This window comes from Pinus tabuliformis, chromosome 1_1 (assembly GCF_031772625.1).
Source record: "Pinus tabuliformis cultivar Carrire ecotype Pingquan chromosome 1_1, CPIR1, whole genome shotgun sequence".
NCBI classification, from domain to species: domain Eukaryota; kingdom Viridiplantae; phylum Streptophyta; class Pinopsida; order Pinales; family Pinaceae; genus Pinus; species Pinus tabuliformis.
Genome location: NC_142297.1, coordinates 713,084,258 through 713,099,165, shown reverse-complemented (window position 1 = coordinate 713,099,165; position 14,908 = coordinate 713,084,258). Strand labels below are relative to the sequence as shown.

At 34.6% G+C, this 14,908-nt stretch overlaps 1 pseudogene; it reads right to left on the bottom strand.

Annotated features, from left to right (window-relative positions):
• Positions 1-1,640: 1,640 nt before the first annotated feature.
• LOC149215857 (arogenate dehydratase 3 pseudogene) lies at positions 1,641-14,679 on the bottom strand (annotated as a pseudogene).
• Positions 14,680-14,908: the final 229 nt, after the last annotated feature.

Below are 14,908 nucleotides of genomic sequence, written 5' to 3'. Positions count from 1 at the left end.
AATTGTAGATGAGGATCCAAGCCCAGGAGCCAAACTAAGTAGCCAAGCTTGGGACCCTGTGTTCCATATCGGTAAGATTTAGTGGATGTAGTTGCTCGTGTTCTAGCAATGGCACACTCATTCAGACTGGAGGATGGAGTGATGGGACAAGAGTCATTCACTACTTCGGTCCATGCTCCAACACGAACTGCAATTGGATTGAATCATCGATCCACCTCACTGCCAACCGATGGTACACGTCGAACTAGATCTTGCCCGATGGTTGGGTCATTTTCCTAGGGTGGTGCAGATCGTTCAATTACGAATTCGTTCTAAAAGCCCCCTCTGACAAGGCCTTCTAGCTCCCATTCCTCACGAAGACTAACTCAGTGGGAGAGGATAACAATCTCTATCCCTTCCTCCATCTCCCGTCAAACAAAAATCTCTTCATTTTTGCCAACAAGGATTCTATCCTCTTTGACTACAACAAAAACCAGGTACTGAAAACCTTCCCCACCATGCCTAGAGGTGGCGCCCGAAACTATCCTTCATTTGGTTCTTCAGTAATGCTTCCCCTGGAGTCCCCTAATAATTTCTAGAAGGTGGAGATCCTAATTTGTGGAATATCCCGGGATGGAGCTTTTATAAAGGCTATTATGAACCAAACATTTGTGGAGGCATTGAGGAGCTGCGGGATAATGGAGTCATGTCTTAGAATCCGCAATGGGATATGGAGGACATGCCTGGCCCTAGAGTCATGGGAAAAATGCTCATTCTCCCCACTACCTAGATTCTCATAATCAATGGTTCCAGAAATGGCACAACCAGTTAGAAATCTGCCCGGGAGCCTGCACTGAGTCTGTGTCTCTATACACCCATAGAAGCATTGGGTGATAGGTTCACAGTCCTGGCTCCCACTAAAATCCCAAGTATGTATCATTCCACTGCCAATGTTCTACCTGAAGGACATGTTTTAGTAGCAGGAGCAACTCAAACTATGGATAGCGCTTCTCCTATGTCCCATTTCCCATGGAGCTGAGAGTGGAAGCATACATTCCTTACTATCTGCATCAACATTACGATTCCAAGAGGGTGAACATATCTGCAATTTCTACGAGAGGGTCAAGTTATATTCAACGAATTCTTAACCTTCATGAAATAATGAAAAAGAAGTGATCAGAACAATAGCCAAGGGAAGCAAGAGAATAGTGGCATTTTTTTAATCCAAATAAAATGTTAGTGATTCAATATAGCACAATAATATTATATTCAAGTTTAGAAAGGCATCATTTATTCCTGATTCGGTTTGTCTCTATCAATGTCCTACAACTATATTTACAAAAAATCAAATATACAAAAGATGCACACACATCTATCTTATATTTTATAGAACCAGGTGGTGACAATCCTCACTTCAGGCCCACATCAAAACCTGGCAAGCTATAAGTAGTATTAATATGGATAAGTTGCTAATTTTCAACCCATGCATGCCAACTGAGCACTGCGGGAACCTCTGGAATGCAATCTCCTTGACAAAATGCCAAGGATAAATAAGAAGAGGCCAAAATGTTTGTTCGCCTCAACCATGAAGTAGGGCAATGGAAAACAATGTGCTTCACAAGGGTAGAAACCTTTGAAGTTTAAACCAATGGCCTGTATGCCTATGAAACTGCAGGATGATTCATTGGAGTCGTATCAATTAGATAGATACCCAATACTCAGAGGAATTTTACAAATTCCTGTAGGTGAGTTAATGCATTTTGTGCTCATAGATCAACCATAGAGGCTTCAAATTCAACATATAATAGATAGTCAAAATATTTTGAAGTCCCATTGTTCCTATCATCAACCACCCTCACTGGACGCTTTATCTAGGTTCTACCTTCAATATGATTAAATTAATATTTCTAAAAGAAAATACAACAAGTGCCTTGAAAATTGCCCCAAGTCTGTCCTCAACAGTGAATACAATGCTTGTCTTGAAAGGTCTGTCAGTTCGTGGAATTATTGGATCCCTGGTTAACATCAAGAAGCGAGTAACATTGTAAAAATCATCCTGGATCCCATTTAAAAGAATATCAAGGCCATAAATCTCTGCAGCTTGAGCACTTGCAACAACTCTTGTATCTCTGTAATTATGGGTGGCTATAAACTTAGCAGCACTTGTTGTGTCATCCACATTTTCCAGTGCAACACCCAACTCGGTTAAAGCCTTCTCGCATTTAGCGAGAGCCTGGGGATGACTCACAACAAGAAAATAATGGAGTTTCTCAAGAAATCGGTGACAAGATGCATGTTTTCTGTAAGAAATAGAATGCAGATGGCAGGGAGAATACTGTATAGACTCTTCACAACTTGACTGAAGAGGAAGCTGTCAAATTCAATGAAACTTGGGAAACGCATGCAACAAGTTCTCTCCCTGGATCAAGAAGTATATCAAGGATGTTGGAAGGCAATGGTAGTGGATCATCTAGTAGACCTAAACTTTGCTTTCCCTCTACTGAAGGTCATTCATATGCACGACCTGGAGTTAGGTGATATTAAGATCTTTTGTTGTTTAAGAGGTTACATGAATGTGTCTATCAAGTCCTTTAGAGAATGGACACTATGTTGGTGATGAGATAGAGCAACCAAAGAAACACCTAAGAAGAATATGAGATTTTTCTTATTTGTGTTCATGATGATGCTGTAGAAGATGATTATGAAAAATGGTCTCTGTATTAAATGCTATATTTGTTTAGGTTACTAGATATGAATGATATCCCTTTTCTGATACCTTGGGGTTGCCCCTAGTGCTTGAGAAAGGCCAGATCACATCATTGTCACTTGGAAGGTATAGTGGACTTCACTGTGATTATATTTAATTAAGGTCTTGTAAAATTTTCCATTTCTATTGTCACTTGTTTCATGCTTTTAGGGTTGATTTTCGAGTTTTTGGGGCTAGTTTCGGTGTTGTGGTTGGAGAAAAAACTTCTTCTATGGAAAGTTGTGTTTTTGTATAAAATAAAGTTTGCAACTCACTAGATTTACTCAGCCAAAAATAATTGAAGCTTCTTATTTGACCGATATCTTGGAAAGACAAACCTTAGGTGTTATTGATTTGCTTGCAGACATCTCTTCGGATAACTAGAAATTACCTTAAATGCTACTATATATAAACCCCATGACCTTGTTTTCCTCACACTTGCTTAAGATATAGACCCCAAAAATTGATTTGCTATGCTTTTATGGGTCATAATTTATTTTTTTGTATTCATTTTGAACTTTTTTTTACACAATTTGAATTTTTGTTGCCTCCAAATACTACCCAAAATGGTTTTCTCTATTCAAAAATCCTTTTTGTGATTAGGAATAATTGGAAATATCATTCTTTTCCCTCAATCATTTATATATATTTATGGAATTGAGAATTATAGTCGAACATGTATTGTCATTGATGTCATTGAAAGATCAATATCGTGAAGGTTGTAGCATGAAGCCGTCACCATTTGATTTTATCAATTAGAATATGAGAAGCTGAGATCGTAATTGTCTAGGAATCACTTATATCGACCTGTTGCACACCTCCCTCAATAAAGTGGCAACAAGTTTGGAGAGCCCTTGATTTAGGGGTATACATGAAAGATTTGGGATGAGGTTACCAAATGGTGAGTGACATAGTTTGTAGCTGTCTTTTCTCCCTTTTCTTATTATCTATTGAAGTCGGAGTAGGTGTTGTTGAGTCGATATCTATATCTCTAGGTTTAAATTATTTGTTTGGTACAAAATGATAGTCAATTTCTAAAAATTCCAGCGATAGCTACAATAACATCTTCAGTGTAAAATTCTTTACCCTATGTCATACAGTCAAAAACTTACAACATATGAAACAACCAAAATATATATTTCAATGCTCCTCAAAATATTAGGCATGCATGGAAACTTTGACATTTTCAGAGAAACTCCCAAACAAAAACTTCATGGGAAAACCTTGCAACCCTGAATTTGACATATTTTCCTGCATCCCCCAAATAGTAGTTTAATGGTGAAATCTTACAACCCCAAACAGATATACCTTTCTTCCTGTCTCCTTCAAACAAAAGACTGTAATCTGCTTTGTGCAATGTTCATCAATCTTTGATATTTTTATCTATAGCTTTGGCTCCAACATTCCTTCAATCAATCTTATCACAATATGCTGAGGTATCTTTAGTGGTTGCAACCATTGCAACATATTTGGCTACAACTTCTTTAGGAGGGGGATGATCAAACTTGCAAGTTGCACCATACTTGAAGGTTCTAATTTTCATATAGAACGAGCATGTAGCCTCACCCTCTTATCCTGGGAAGCCTACAAGAGTCAACTTCATAAGTTGTTGAGCATGACAGTTGTCAAGTGCTCCTAGGGGAGGATGGTCAAATTTATAGTTTACACCATATTTGCAAATATGCAATTTGATTTCTTCCAGCCATGTCCTTCCTCAACGAGCATTGCCTGCCTTACTGCCTAACTTCGTACACCTACCTGGTCCTCCTAGGCATGCACATATTGAGCTTGAATCAACTCAATCATCGAGTTTAGCTTGACTCGATTTGGAATATGTGTAGCGACCGATCCCATCCGGCCTCGAATTTCATAGGCATTTCCCTTTTTTTCTCATAATCCATTTCTAATTATTGGGTTTTTGGATGATAAAGAATCGGGTCGGGTGGAACAGGTTCCCATATTCAAACCATTGCAAAAGCTCTCCCACCTCAAGTTGGTGGTGTAGGAAGTGCACATGCCTTTACTATTGATACATTAACATTAACATTAGCACTATACATACTAAAACTTGAGGTTAGTCTGAAAAGAACTTAGTTGCTTGCATTCCATTTTGGTGTATATACATGTTTCTTTGTAAGTAAGTAAGTGCAGTGGGGTTATCCTGTAGACCAAGGGGGGAGAAATGGAGGTACGAAACTCCTAGGGGGGAACTATTTAGGGGCCCAACCTCAGAGAGGAAACAACACTAACTAAGAAGGTAAGAAAGAAGAATATTAGATCTCACTCAAAATTCAACAAACTTAACAATTTTTAGGATTTAAGAAATTTAAAGGAGGGCTTGGTTGGTTTGCTTTGTTTGAATCTCCCAACCTTGATTTTAAACTTCACATGTGCTTTTAGGGTGGTTTTGGATTTTTATTTTCGATTTTGATCGAGATTTCATTCTTTTTATTTTTAAATTATTTGTGGTAGTTGAAGGAGGTTGTGCTTTCTATTTTTTCCAATATCAGAGAGTAGAGATAAAAGTTCTATAAAAGAGAGATAAAATGACATAGATACAAGTCCAACTCCAAAGATTTGTTGTTTCACAATAGCAACAAGCTGTTGGAAATGACAACAACAATCTCCCTAATCAATTCCTATCAACATTTCCGTATGTGGGGAATCTAGACCTCAATTTACTGATGGCCAGATATATGGGCTCTTCTAGAAAATTGGTATCGTTCTCTCTGTTCACATCTACAAAGATATCAACACCAAGAGTTTTCTTGGATATGCCTATATCAATTATGGCATTACTGAAAATTCTAGCAAGGCTAGAGATTTGCTAAATTTTATGCCTCTTAATGTAAAGTCCATTAGGATAATGTATTCACATCATGATCCCAACATCTGCAAGAGTGGATCAATGAACATGTTTATTAAGAATCTTCACAAAGTAATAGACATTAAAGTTCTCTATGATACTTTCTTTGTGTTTGGGTCTATTCTCTCTTGTAAGATTGCAACAGATGTATTAGGACAATCTAAAGGATATGGATTTTTGAAATTTGCCTACTAAAATTTCAATGAGTAATTTGGAGCCCCATTCAACGTCTAGTGAATAGATTTTATTCTTGATGCAAAGTTGGATCCTTTCTGTTGAAGCTCCATCCTTTTTACATATATATGTTTATGCCACAACATCCCTGGTAGTATGTCCTTTCAGGGATAGTGGTAAAGCTTATTTGATGTAATTCTTACTGTATACTTTTGGAGAGATGGAAATTGGATCACATCCACCTTAGTTACACTGAGAAAGAGCTGAGGTCCATGCTAATAGCCTGGACATGGGCGGGCATTGTAGTGTTTGTATGTCGATGTGATGGGACATTAAATATAAACAATGCATTGAATACACGAATATCACGTTCACACACATCCATCTATATTCATGTTTGATATTGACCTGGGGGTTCCTAAGGTTGAGGATTTATCAAATGCACACAAATCACTAAGTTGTGAAATATATAAATAGGAGATATGCAATTTCAATCTTCACAAACTGAGAAGAGCATCTTAGACTCGGGTCTATATAGAATTGTGCTTTATGTAGGGGCAATAGAGCATGACACACATCCAAATTATTGACCCATTTATGCGAGTTTTTGGGTATATTAATCATGAGGAGCTAGGAATTGATTTTGGAACCAAATGGTAAGAAGAGAAACTACAACAAGACCATGAAGCAAGATTCATATGCATTGTTTAGTGGGTCTCTAACACCCAAAAAATGTGGCAAAATTGGTGTTTGGGTCTTTAGATGTATTTATTTCTAGAAATTTAGGATATAATGATTGTAAGCTCTGTGTACAAGGGAAAAAACCTACCAAAGCCTTAGTATGCCTGTGGCATTAATCATTGGCTAGAAACCATGGTTTGGACCTATATGTTCCATTAAAGATTAGAGGAGGAACTAATAAATAAAGAGATTGTGTTTATGATGCCACAGGTTGTGTATTCATGTTCATTTATGATATGCTAGAATTAGGTATTAAATCTCTCTTGATTCCTCCAATTATAATGTTGTGTGGCAAAATTTATTTCTTAGTTGCTAATAACACTTTTTTAGATCTTGGGAAGTATTATTGGACTTACCTATGAGCTAGAATATGGTGTGTAATTTACACATGTGCAAACTGGAGGTGTCTTCATCAGTTTTGCAGATATGTGCTTGTAGAAGCCATAGGATCCACACCCATTTGGAGTCAGTTCCAAATTTGTCTAGTGTACAGTAAAAAAAATTGCATCAGTTTTGATATTAGAGAAACCCCAAAAACATCCCAAAGGGGAATCCATTTGAATTGGGAGATGAGAAGCATGAGGAATATCGGATTTAGAATGACGTGAATGATCACTGTGAAGACAAATGGTAATCGAAGCCCAATTCTAGTAGGATGAGTTGAAAGATGAATAGGATAATGTGAGAATCATTGTTAGAGGTGTTGATCCCACATAAAGTTAGCATCCTTGGGCTCATGTAAGTATCAAAATATTATCTTTTGATCTACATTTCTTATTTAGTTTATTTTATTAGTAGGAGTAATAAATAATTTTCCACTGCTACAAAAATTTTGTGGATCCATGCATTGCCACAAAATTCACACATTTCTACAGAATTGACTCAATGCTACCCCATGGGAAGTTATTGGGCTGTCAAAGGGAGATTCACCATGCACTACCCTTAGGAATTCATTGAGACAACTCAGGAGGAGGTGAAGTGCCACTAAGATTGTTGGACTACCACGTGAAATTAATAGTTTGAGGGTCAATTGTAAATCTAGTGAATTAACTAAAGAGAGTTTAGTTCCAACAATTTTCAATGGGAGAAGAGAAGGTTCAAATCCAATTATGAAATAGGATACAAGGTTCAACTCCAATTCTGAAATAGGATAGAAGGTTCAACTCCAGCTCTACAATATAATAAGGGGTTCAACTCCAACGAACTAAAAGAAGAAGAATAAAATGAATACCAACTCATGTTTAGGGAAGTCTAAGACTGATTGGTAGTTTGATCATGCTAGTCTAAAATAATATGAATTGTTGAGAGACTACAACCTCTATATTGCATTTCACAAGCTCAAATAAAGATATTATTCAATAAGGGGTTAGGTTGTCCTTTTGTTTTATGTTATTTCCATTATTAATTATATCATATTTAGTTTTGTAGCATCTGTATATTGTGGCTTCTTAAGTACACTACTTTTGTGGTCGCTGCACTCTGCGAGTGCCAATCTAGTTTTGTCGATGTATTAGGGAATTATAGAACCATATCATGCATGCAAGGTTAAACTTTGGTTCAAAATTTGCATAATTATTAGAACTAATTCTCTCTTGAAAGTTGGTTTCCACAAGATCAATTCTTGTGCAATTGTGGTAGCAAGGAAATAGGTAGAGGGTTGTTTCAACTTGAATTTACTAGAAGAAGAGTGGTGGGAGGTAGTGTAGAAAGAAAATGAGTTCATAATAGATATGCAGACTCTACCCTCTTTATATTTAGGGACTCCACCAGCCCTTTCCAACCCAAGGTTACATCTGGTTGCTACGTTAAAGTGAAGTTTAATCATCTCATCCTTAGGATATGATGAAGTAACATATCGTGTCACATATATGGATATGCAAGTAAGAAATGTCCAAACTATCCCTAAGGTTGGTTGTGTGCAAGAAGCACCCAAAAGAGTGGTCTGAATATGAGAATGGAGCAGTTGAATGCTTTGGATTCTCTCAAAGCCATTAGTGGGAATTTCAAAACATTTCATTTCTACAACGAAGCCCATGGGTATGGTCGCCTGAAACCTATAAGTAGTTCTTATGTAATCATGGTTGTAAATTTGTAATCCATAATCTTCTTGCATTTTGTAGGAAGTACAATAGATATATCCAATTATAAGTTTTCTTTTCCAATGTTCCTTAATTTAGGCCCTCGAATTGTAGGTTTTCTAGTATCAAAATTTAATTAGATATGATATATGTTATCTCCCATGCATTCATGGATTGATTTAATAATTTCCTTACTTACATTCTACTTGTGGATATAAAGGTCAATTTATACACTTGGTTGTGAGTTCATATGTTAGTGTGTCACTCTCTTAGATCATTTTATAGTGTATCATGTGGATTATGCACTGAGGATGATGTTGCATAGGGGAACTTGTCCCTACTTTTGGGATGCATCCTCTGGATTTTTCCGCCCTTGGGGTTTGCAAGGGGAATTTCCCTATTTTGAATGAGACATCTCTGAGGATGTGTGATCCTCTCCCACATTGTCTAAATGTTTCTTTCCATAAAATGGGATGTTTGGGAGACATCTTATGATGGTTTTGGGGACTTATCCCAGATCCTCTAGATGGTTCTTACCAAAAACAAGGAGTTTTGGGAGATCTGTTGGGATGGTTTTGAGGACATTTGAATACCCACTATAGAAAATAATTCCCATTTGGTTCCAATTCTCAAATAAAAATATTCACCAAGTGGTTCTACATTCAAACCTAGACAAAGTTATCTATGCATTGCATGCGTGAATACTATGTAGTATGTTTTTGTAATGAGGACTAATTGCCTTCACAATTTTGACTCCCATGTTTGGTAGGTTTGTGTATCCTATATCAACTCTTTCTTTTGGGAGAGTTATAACATCCATGTAGACAAGATCTTTAAGATCTATTATCTAAGACTTGTTACTTTTTTTGAGTTACATTAGATCTATTATCTATGGCAGTTACTTTTATTGACTTATATTATAACACTATGTTCTAGAATATTTGTTTTTAAATTTTATATTTCTTTAAAATTTTATCTTTTAAAAATATTTTTGGTTGTCCAATTGAAATTTGGGGTTAACTCCTAGCCATCCTTGAAACCCTTCCCCTCACCCCCATCCCTGAAACACCATGCAAAATAGCCCAAGTTGTTCATAAGTTGTAGGATTTTGTATGCAATGTATTAATTTATTAAAAAAATAGAGATTTGCCCCTTTTTCCCACTTATCATTTGAAATTCTACATCATTTTAATTTCCTCCCTTGATTTTCTCCTTGGGTTGACCATCCAAAAATGCTCTAGTTACTAGTTTATCTCACATATTCCTTACCCTTTTATTTTCCATTCATCAATTTTTTCAAATTTATAAAGTATAATAAAAGGGATATGGAATTGTATCTTTGGTTCTATTAAAACTTCCATCTTATCTTATGATTTTTCCATTTTCACATAAGACCTTAGATAAATGGAAGCACACATCAATAAAATATGGGATCAAACTTTGAGGCTTTGTGAAAATGAATCAATTATTTATTCTTTCTATTTCTTAGAGTTTGATGGATTGGGAAAGTGGTGGACCATGTTTCTATGCTTTCCCATTTAAGTTGCTTGTTTGTACAATTGTTCACATGCATTCATTTTTCCAAATTTATAAAGGATATGAAAATTTTATCTCCAATGCTATTATAAATGTCATATTACTTTTTGGGTTTTACATTTTCACATAAGACCTTCAATAAATGGAAGCACAACTCAATACGGTATGTAGGATCAAACTTTGATGCTTTGTGAAAATGTTTCAATTATATATTATTTATATTTCTTGAAGTTAGTGGATTGGGTCATAATAACATACCATGTTTCGATGATTTTCTATTTGTCTATTTGGCTAGTTGTGGTAGAATACTAAAACTACAAGTTGTTATATGGTTTCTAGATAGTTAGCTCAGGATTGAATTTTTTCAATCAAATTACTTAAGATGGTAGTTAGCTTGTTCAACATAAAATTGATTCACATGGTGTTGATGTATAGGGAGATTTTCTGTACCTATTCCTTGAGACAAAGAATTCTATCACAATGTCAAGAGACATTGGTGTGGAAAAAAACATTAATCAAGAACCACCTGGCAACATTTAGGCATTAGTTTAGATGAAGAGTTTCATCTTTCTTATCCTTATGTTTTTCACTATGATAGGTAGGTGAGTAAATATATATTTTATTAATGTGATTTCGTAAACATATGTTTCGAAGTGAAGGATGTTTCATTGGGGTTCTTGTTTAATTAGAACTAAAAGTTGACTTCTTGAAATCTAGGTAACTTCTATACAATTATTATCTCACTTTAAGTATAATATTCTTATTGATACATGCATTTCTTACAACCATTGCCTGCATTCACTCTTCTATGTTATTGATATTTACACACTCAATGAGCCAATACCTAAATGGGTAGGACATGTACTCTCCTCAAGGTACATATATGTCAACTAATGGGGTTTTACCATTCACCCTCCCCATTATAATCATGGCAATGTCCCAGGTCATGGTGATTGCAATATAAAGTTATCAAAGTGTTTAGCGTGAACCTCATAAGCCATGATGAGAACATGGGTGTGTAATAAGCACAAAATTATGTTCAAGCTCTGAGTCTCACCAACTCCAAATCAAAATCAATTTTCACTTTTCAAACTTCATCTTGTCAAATATAAATGAGACAATTTCTTTAGTAAATGGTTTTGTGAAAATTTTGAGTGACATTAGGATTAATTGGTAAACTTTTATAGTAGAAAATTGTGGTGCTATGAAAGAACAAATCCATTCCTTGGGCTTTTGGTTAATGCATCTTTTCTTTGTAAAGAAGGTTGTATATATTTAAAGAATGTTTCTGGAACCTAGAAAGATCAACATTATTTTTTTGCTTGTTTTAAATTTGTTAGTTTGAAATCATGTGCATTGCTCCCTTTATCATCCTATTGAGGGCACACTTTAAAATAACAACACTTTTGATGATGTTTAGGAGAACTGGTATGAACAAAATGGTAATAAGGGTGACATTTTTCTTGTGTAAGTATTGAGATTTGTTTATGATTTCTACTTGACTTTTTCTACATGCAAATAAATTAGGTTTCTCTATTTTCATTCCTTTTTCTCATTATGTCATCATTGTCATCTATTTCAATTTTATAGATATTTTTTATGCACACTTTCCTCTTACACTATTGTTTTGTATATGCAGATATACATGATTCTTCGGATTAGCCAGAAAGGGGATCTTCATATTTACCAGGCATTGAATTTTCCTCTTGAGTCGAGAGTGGAGAAGGTGATTCTTAAGAAGTTTCTTGTAGAAACTTTCTTGATCCACTATAATGATTTTTTTTGTATTAGATGTTAGTAGGTTTGGTGCAATAAAAAATGGAGGGTTGGAAATATGGTATGCTAATTCACCACTTGGCTCTTAAAACATGTAACTTAGTTTGCATGATTATGCCTAAGTTTTTTCCTGAAGGTTGAATACTAAGTTCCTAAGGTGTTCTTTTATATAGTGACGTTTTATTTACTTTATTTATACAAGTCATCTAGCCAGATGGTGGCCACTATCTCCCAACTAAAGAAAACTTGTTCGAGTTTCTAGTAGGGATTCCTATGGTTTTTAATGTTGTGATTCTTTCACCTCATGGTTATTTTGGGCAAGCAAATGTTTTATAAATGCCAAACAAGACATTGGTGGACAGGTAAACAAATTTTATTTTTAATTGTAATGTCCATTGCATGATATCCTCTCTTTATTGTTTGATTGCATTTTAAATGTTTCTTTTTATTTTGTTTTTCTTTTAAATATGAAATTGAAAATACTTGGTATCATTTCCATTCAAACAACAACTAAAGTTTGAAGATGAAATTAGTATTACACTTCATTGATTGAAATCTTTTTAGCTATTTTGTGTTAACATGTTTTCATGGCTATTAGAAAAGTTTAATTTCATGTTGTTATTTGAGCACATGTTGTTTATATACTTGACCAAGTTCGCGTGTTAGATAATGAAAAATTGTTGCGAATAAAACAAGAAGGATTAGACATCACACATCAGAATATTAGTTTTCACAAGTTATCCACAGCTTGATATGTTTAGCATGTAACGCAGTTGACATGAAATTGCCTAATATTTCCTTGAAGGTTGAATACTAAGTTACTTAGTGTTATTTTCTATGGTGATATTTATTTTCTTTGTTTATACAGGTCATCTAACCACATAGTGGCCATTATCGCCCAAGTGAAGAAAACTTGTTCGAGTTTCTTGCTTTGATGGGAGAAAATGGTTGTGACATTGTTGATGTTGAGGTATATGTCGTATACCTCTTTTATATTCTAGTTTAGTTTATATTCTAGTGTTCATTGTCTTTCATGTCTTATAGTCTGTATTGTATATTCTTTTGTTTTCAAAAGGAACTTAGTATTGATGTTAAGAAGCAAGAATTGAAGAAAGAGGAGAACAATAACACTGGAGCGACAAATGAAAAGAGAGAGAGAGAAGAGAATTGGTCTAGTGATACCCTTAGAGACAATATCCCACATAAGGTGCGCACATAAAGACTAATGGTCAAGTCTTCATAGTTGGTGAATTCACATGCAATATTGCCTTGGCAACACAATGATAATGTTTTAAAGTGATGAAACAATATTTCATGTGTAAATTGTAGTCCAACCAATATTAAGTTGGAAACTCATATTGCAATACTTGATATTTCATATAATATATTTTTTGTGGTTGAAATTACTTATAATTGCAGTTGATATTGTTTAGTATTTTAATTAACATATGTAACTTTGTGTTTTCATATTAGATGAATATGCACATTGTATGATTTTGATTTTTTTTTGTTTTTGTTTTTGTTTTTGTTTTTGTTTTTGTTTTTTTTTTTTTTTTGTTTTTTTAATTTAGTCACAAAGTCATACTAATTAATTTATGTTGATTAATAATGAACACAAAATTAATCTAAAACTATTAAATTAATAATTTATACTAATTAATGATGAACACAAGTAAAAATAATATATCACTAAATTACTCGTTTATAATGATTATTAATGAAAGTAAATGAAATGAATATAAACTACTAAATTAGTTGTTTATATAATGAATATAAAACTACCAAGAAAAGATAAATGACTATTGCAATTGATAAATTTGTGATTACAAATTACAACTACATTTTGCATATATACGACTACTAGTAGCTAATTTACAGTATCTTATAACACGATCGAAATTTAGTCATATTTCTTTGGTCATTAATTGGTTTTAAGCGAAGACTAAATTTTGCATATACATAACTATTAGTAGCTAATTTACAGTATCTTATAACATGACCAACATTTTGGTCATTAATTGGTTTTCTACGGTGATCATATAGTAGTATATTTCGTTGTATATTGGTCATTAATTTTGACAATTAATAACTAAATTAATGACCAAATTTATGACTAAATATACTACTAAACAATAAAATTGAGACAACCAATTAACGACTAAACTAAAAATGAGTAAAAGTTGGTCACATTATAAGATACTGTAAGCTACTACGGGTCACCAATTGAAAAATGGTCATTTATATGTAAATTTTAGTCGTTTTTTAAGTAACTAATTAGCCATTTTGTACTGGTGAATGCATGATAGATGATCTGGTCCTATGTTCAATCGTCCTGGCTTCACAATGACTTTGAAATCATATTCCTGAAATAACAACATCCATCTGCATATATTCCCCCCCAACACAGGCTTGTTAACCAGGTACTTTAATGCAGAATGGTCTATATACATCTTAAAGTGTCCACCTAGCAAGTAGTTTCTGAACTTCTGGAGCACATACACCATAGCTAAACCTTTGCGCTCCATCGTTGAATAGTTATTCTCAGCTTTATACAAATTCCTACTTGCAAATGCTATAAGGTGATCCAACTCTCGCTCACCAGCCTGTGTCAGTGTTGCTTTGAACGTAATACAAGATGCGTCCACATGCACATGAAATTCCTTATTCCAATCTGGGAATGCTAGGATCGGCATGGTGACCACATTTTCCTTTAACACATCCAATCTCTGCTGACATTCCCTATTCCAACAGAATGTAGCATCCCTATTTAGCAGCGTCTCCATCGGCGCGGTAATTTGGGCATAACTCTTGATGAACTTTCTATAGTATCTCGTATAACCCAATGTTGCGTGCAACTATTTCACTCTTCTTGGCACCTCCAAACTAATTATAACTATTATCTTAGTTGGGTCCACCATTAATCCTTGTATGCATACCACATGGCCCAGCAAGATTCTGAAAGGAACACAGAACAAACATTTCTTCAAATTGAGCGCGAATTGATATCTCTGG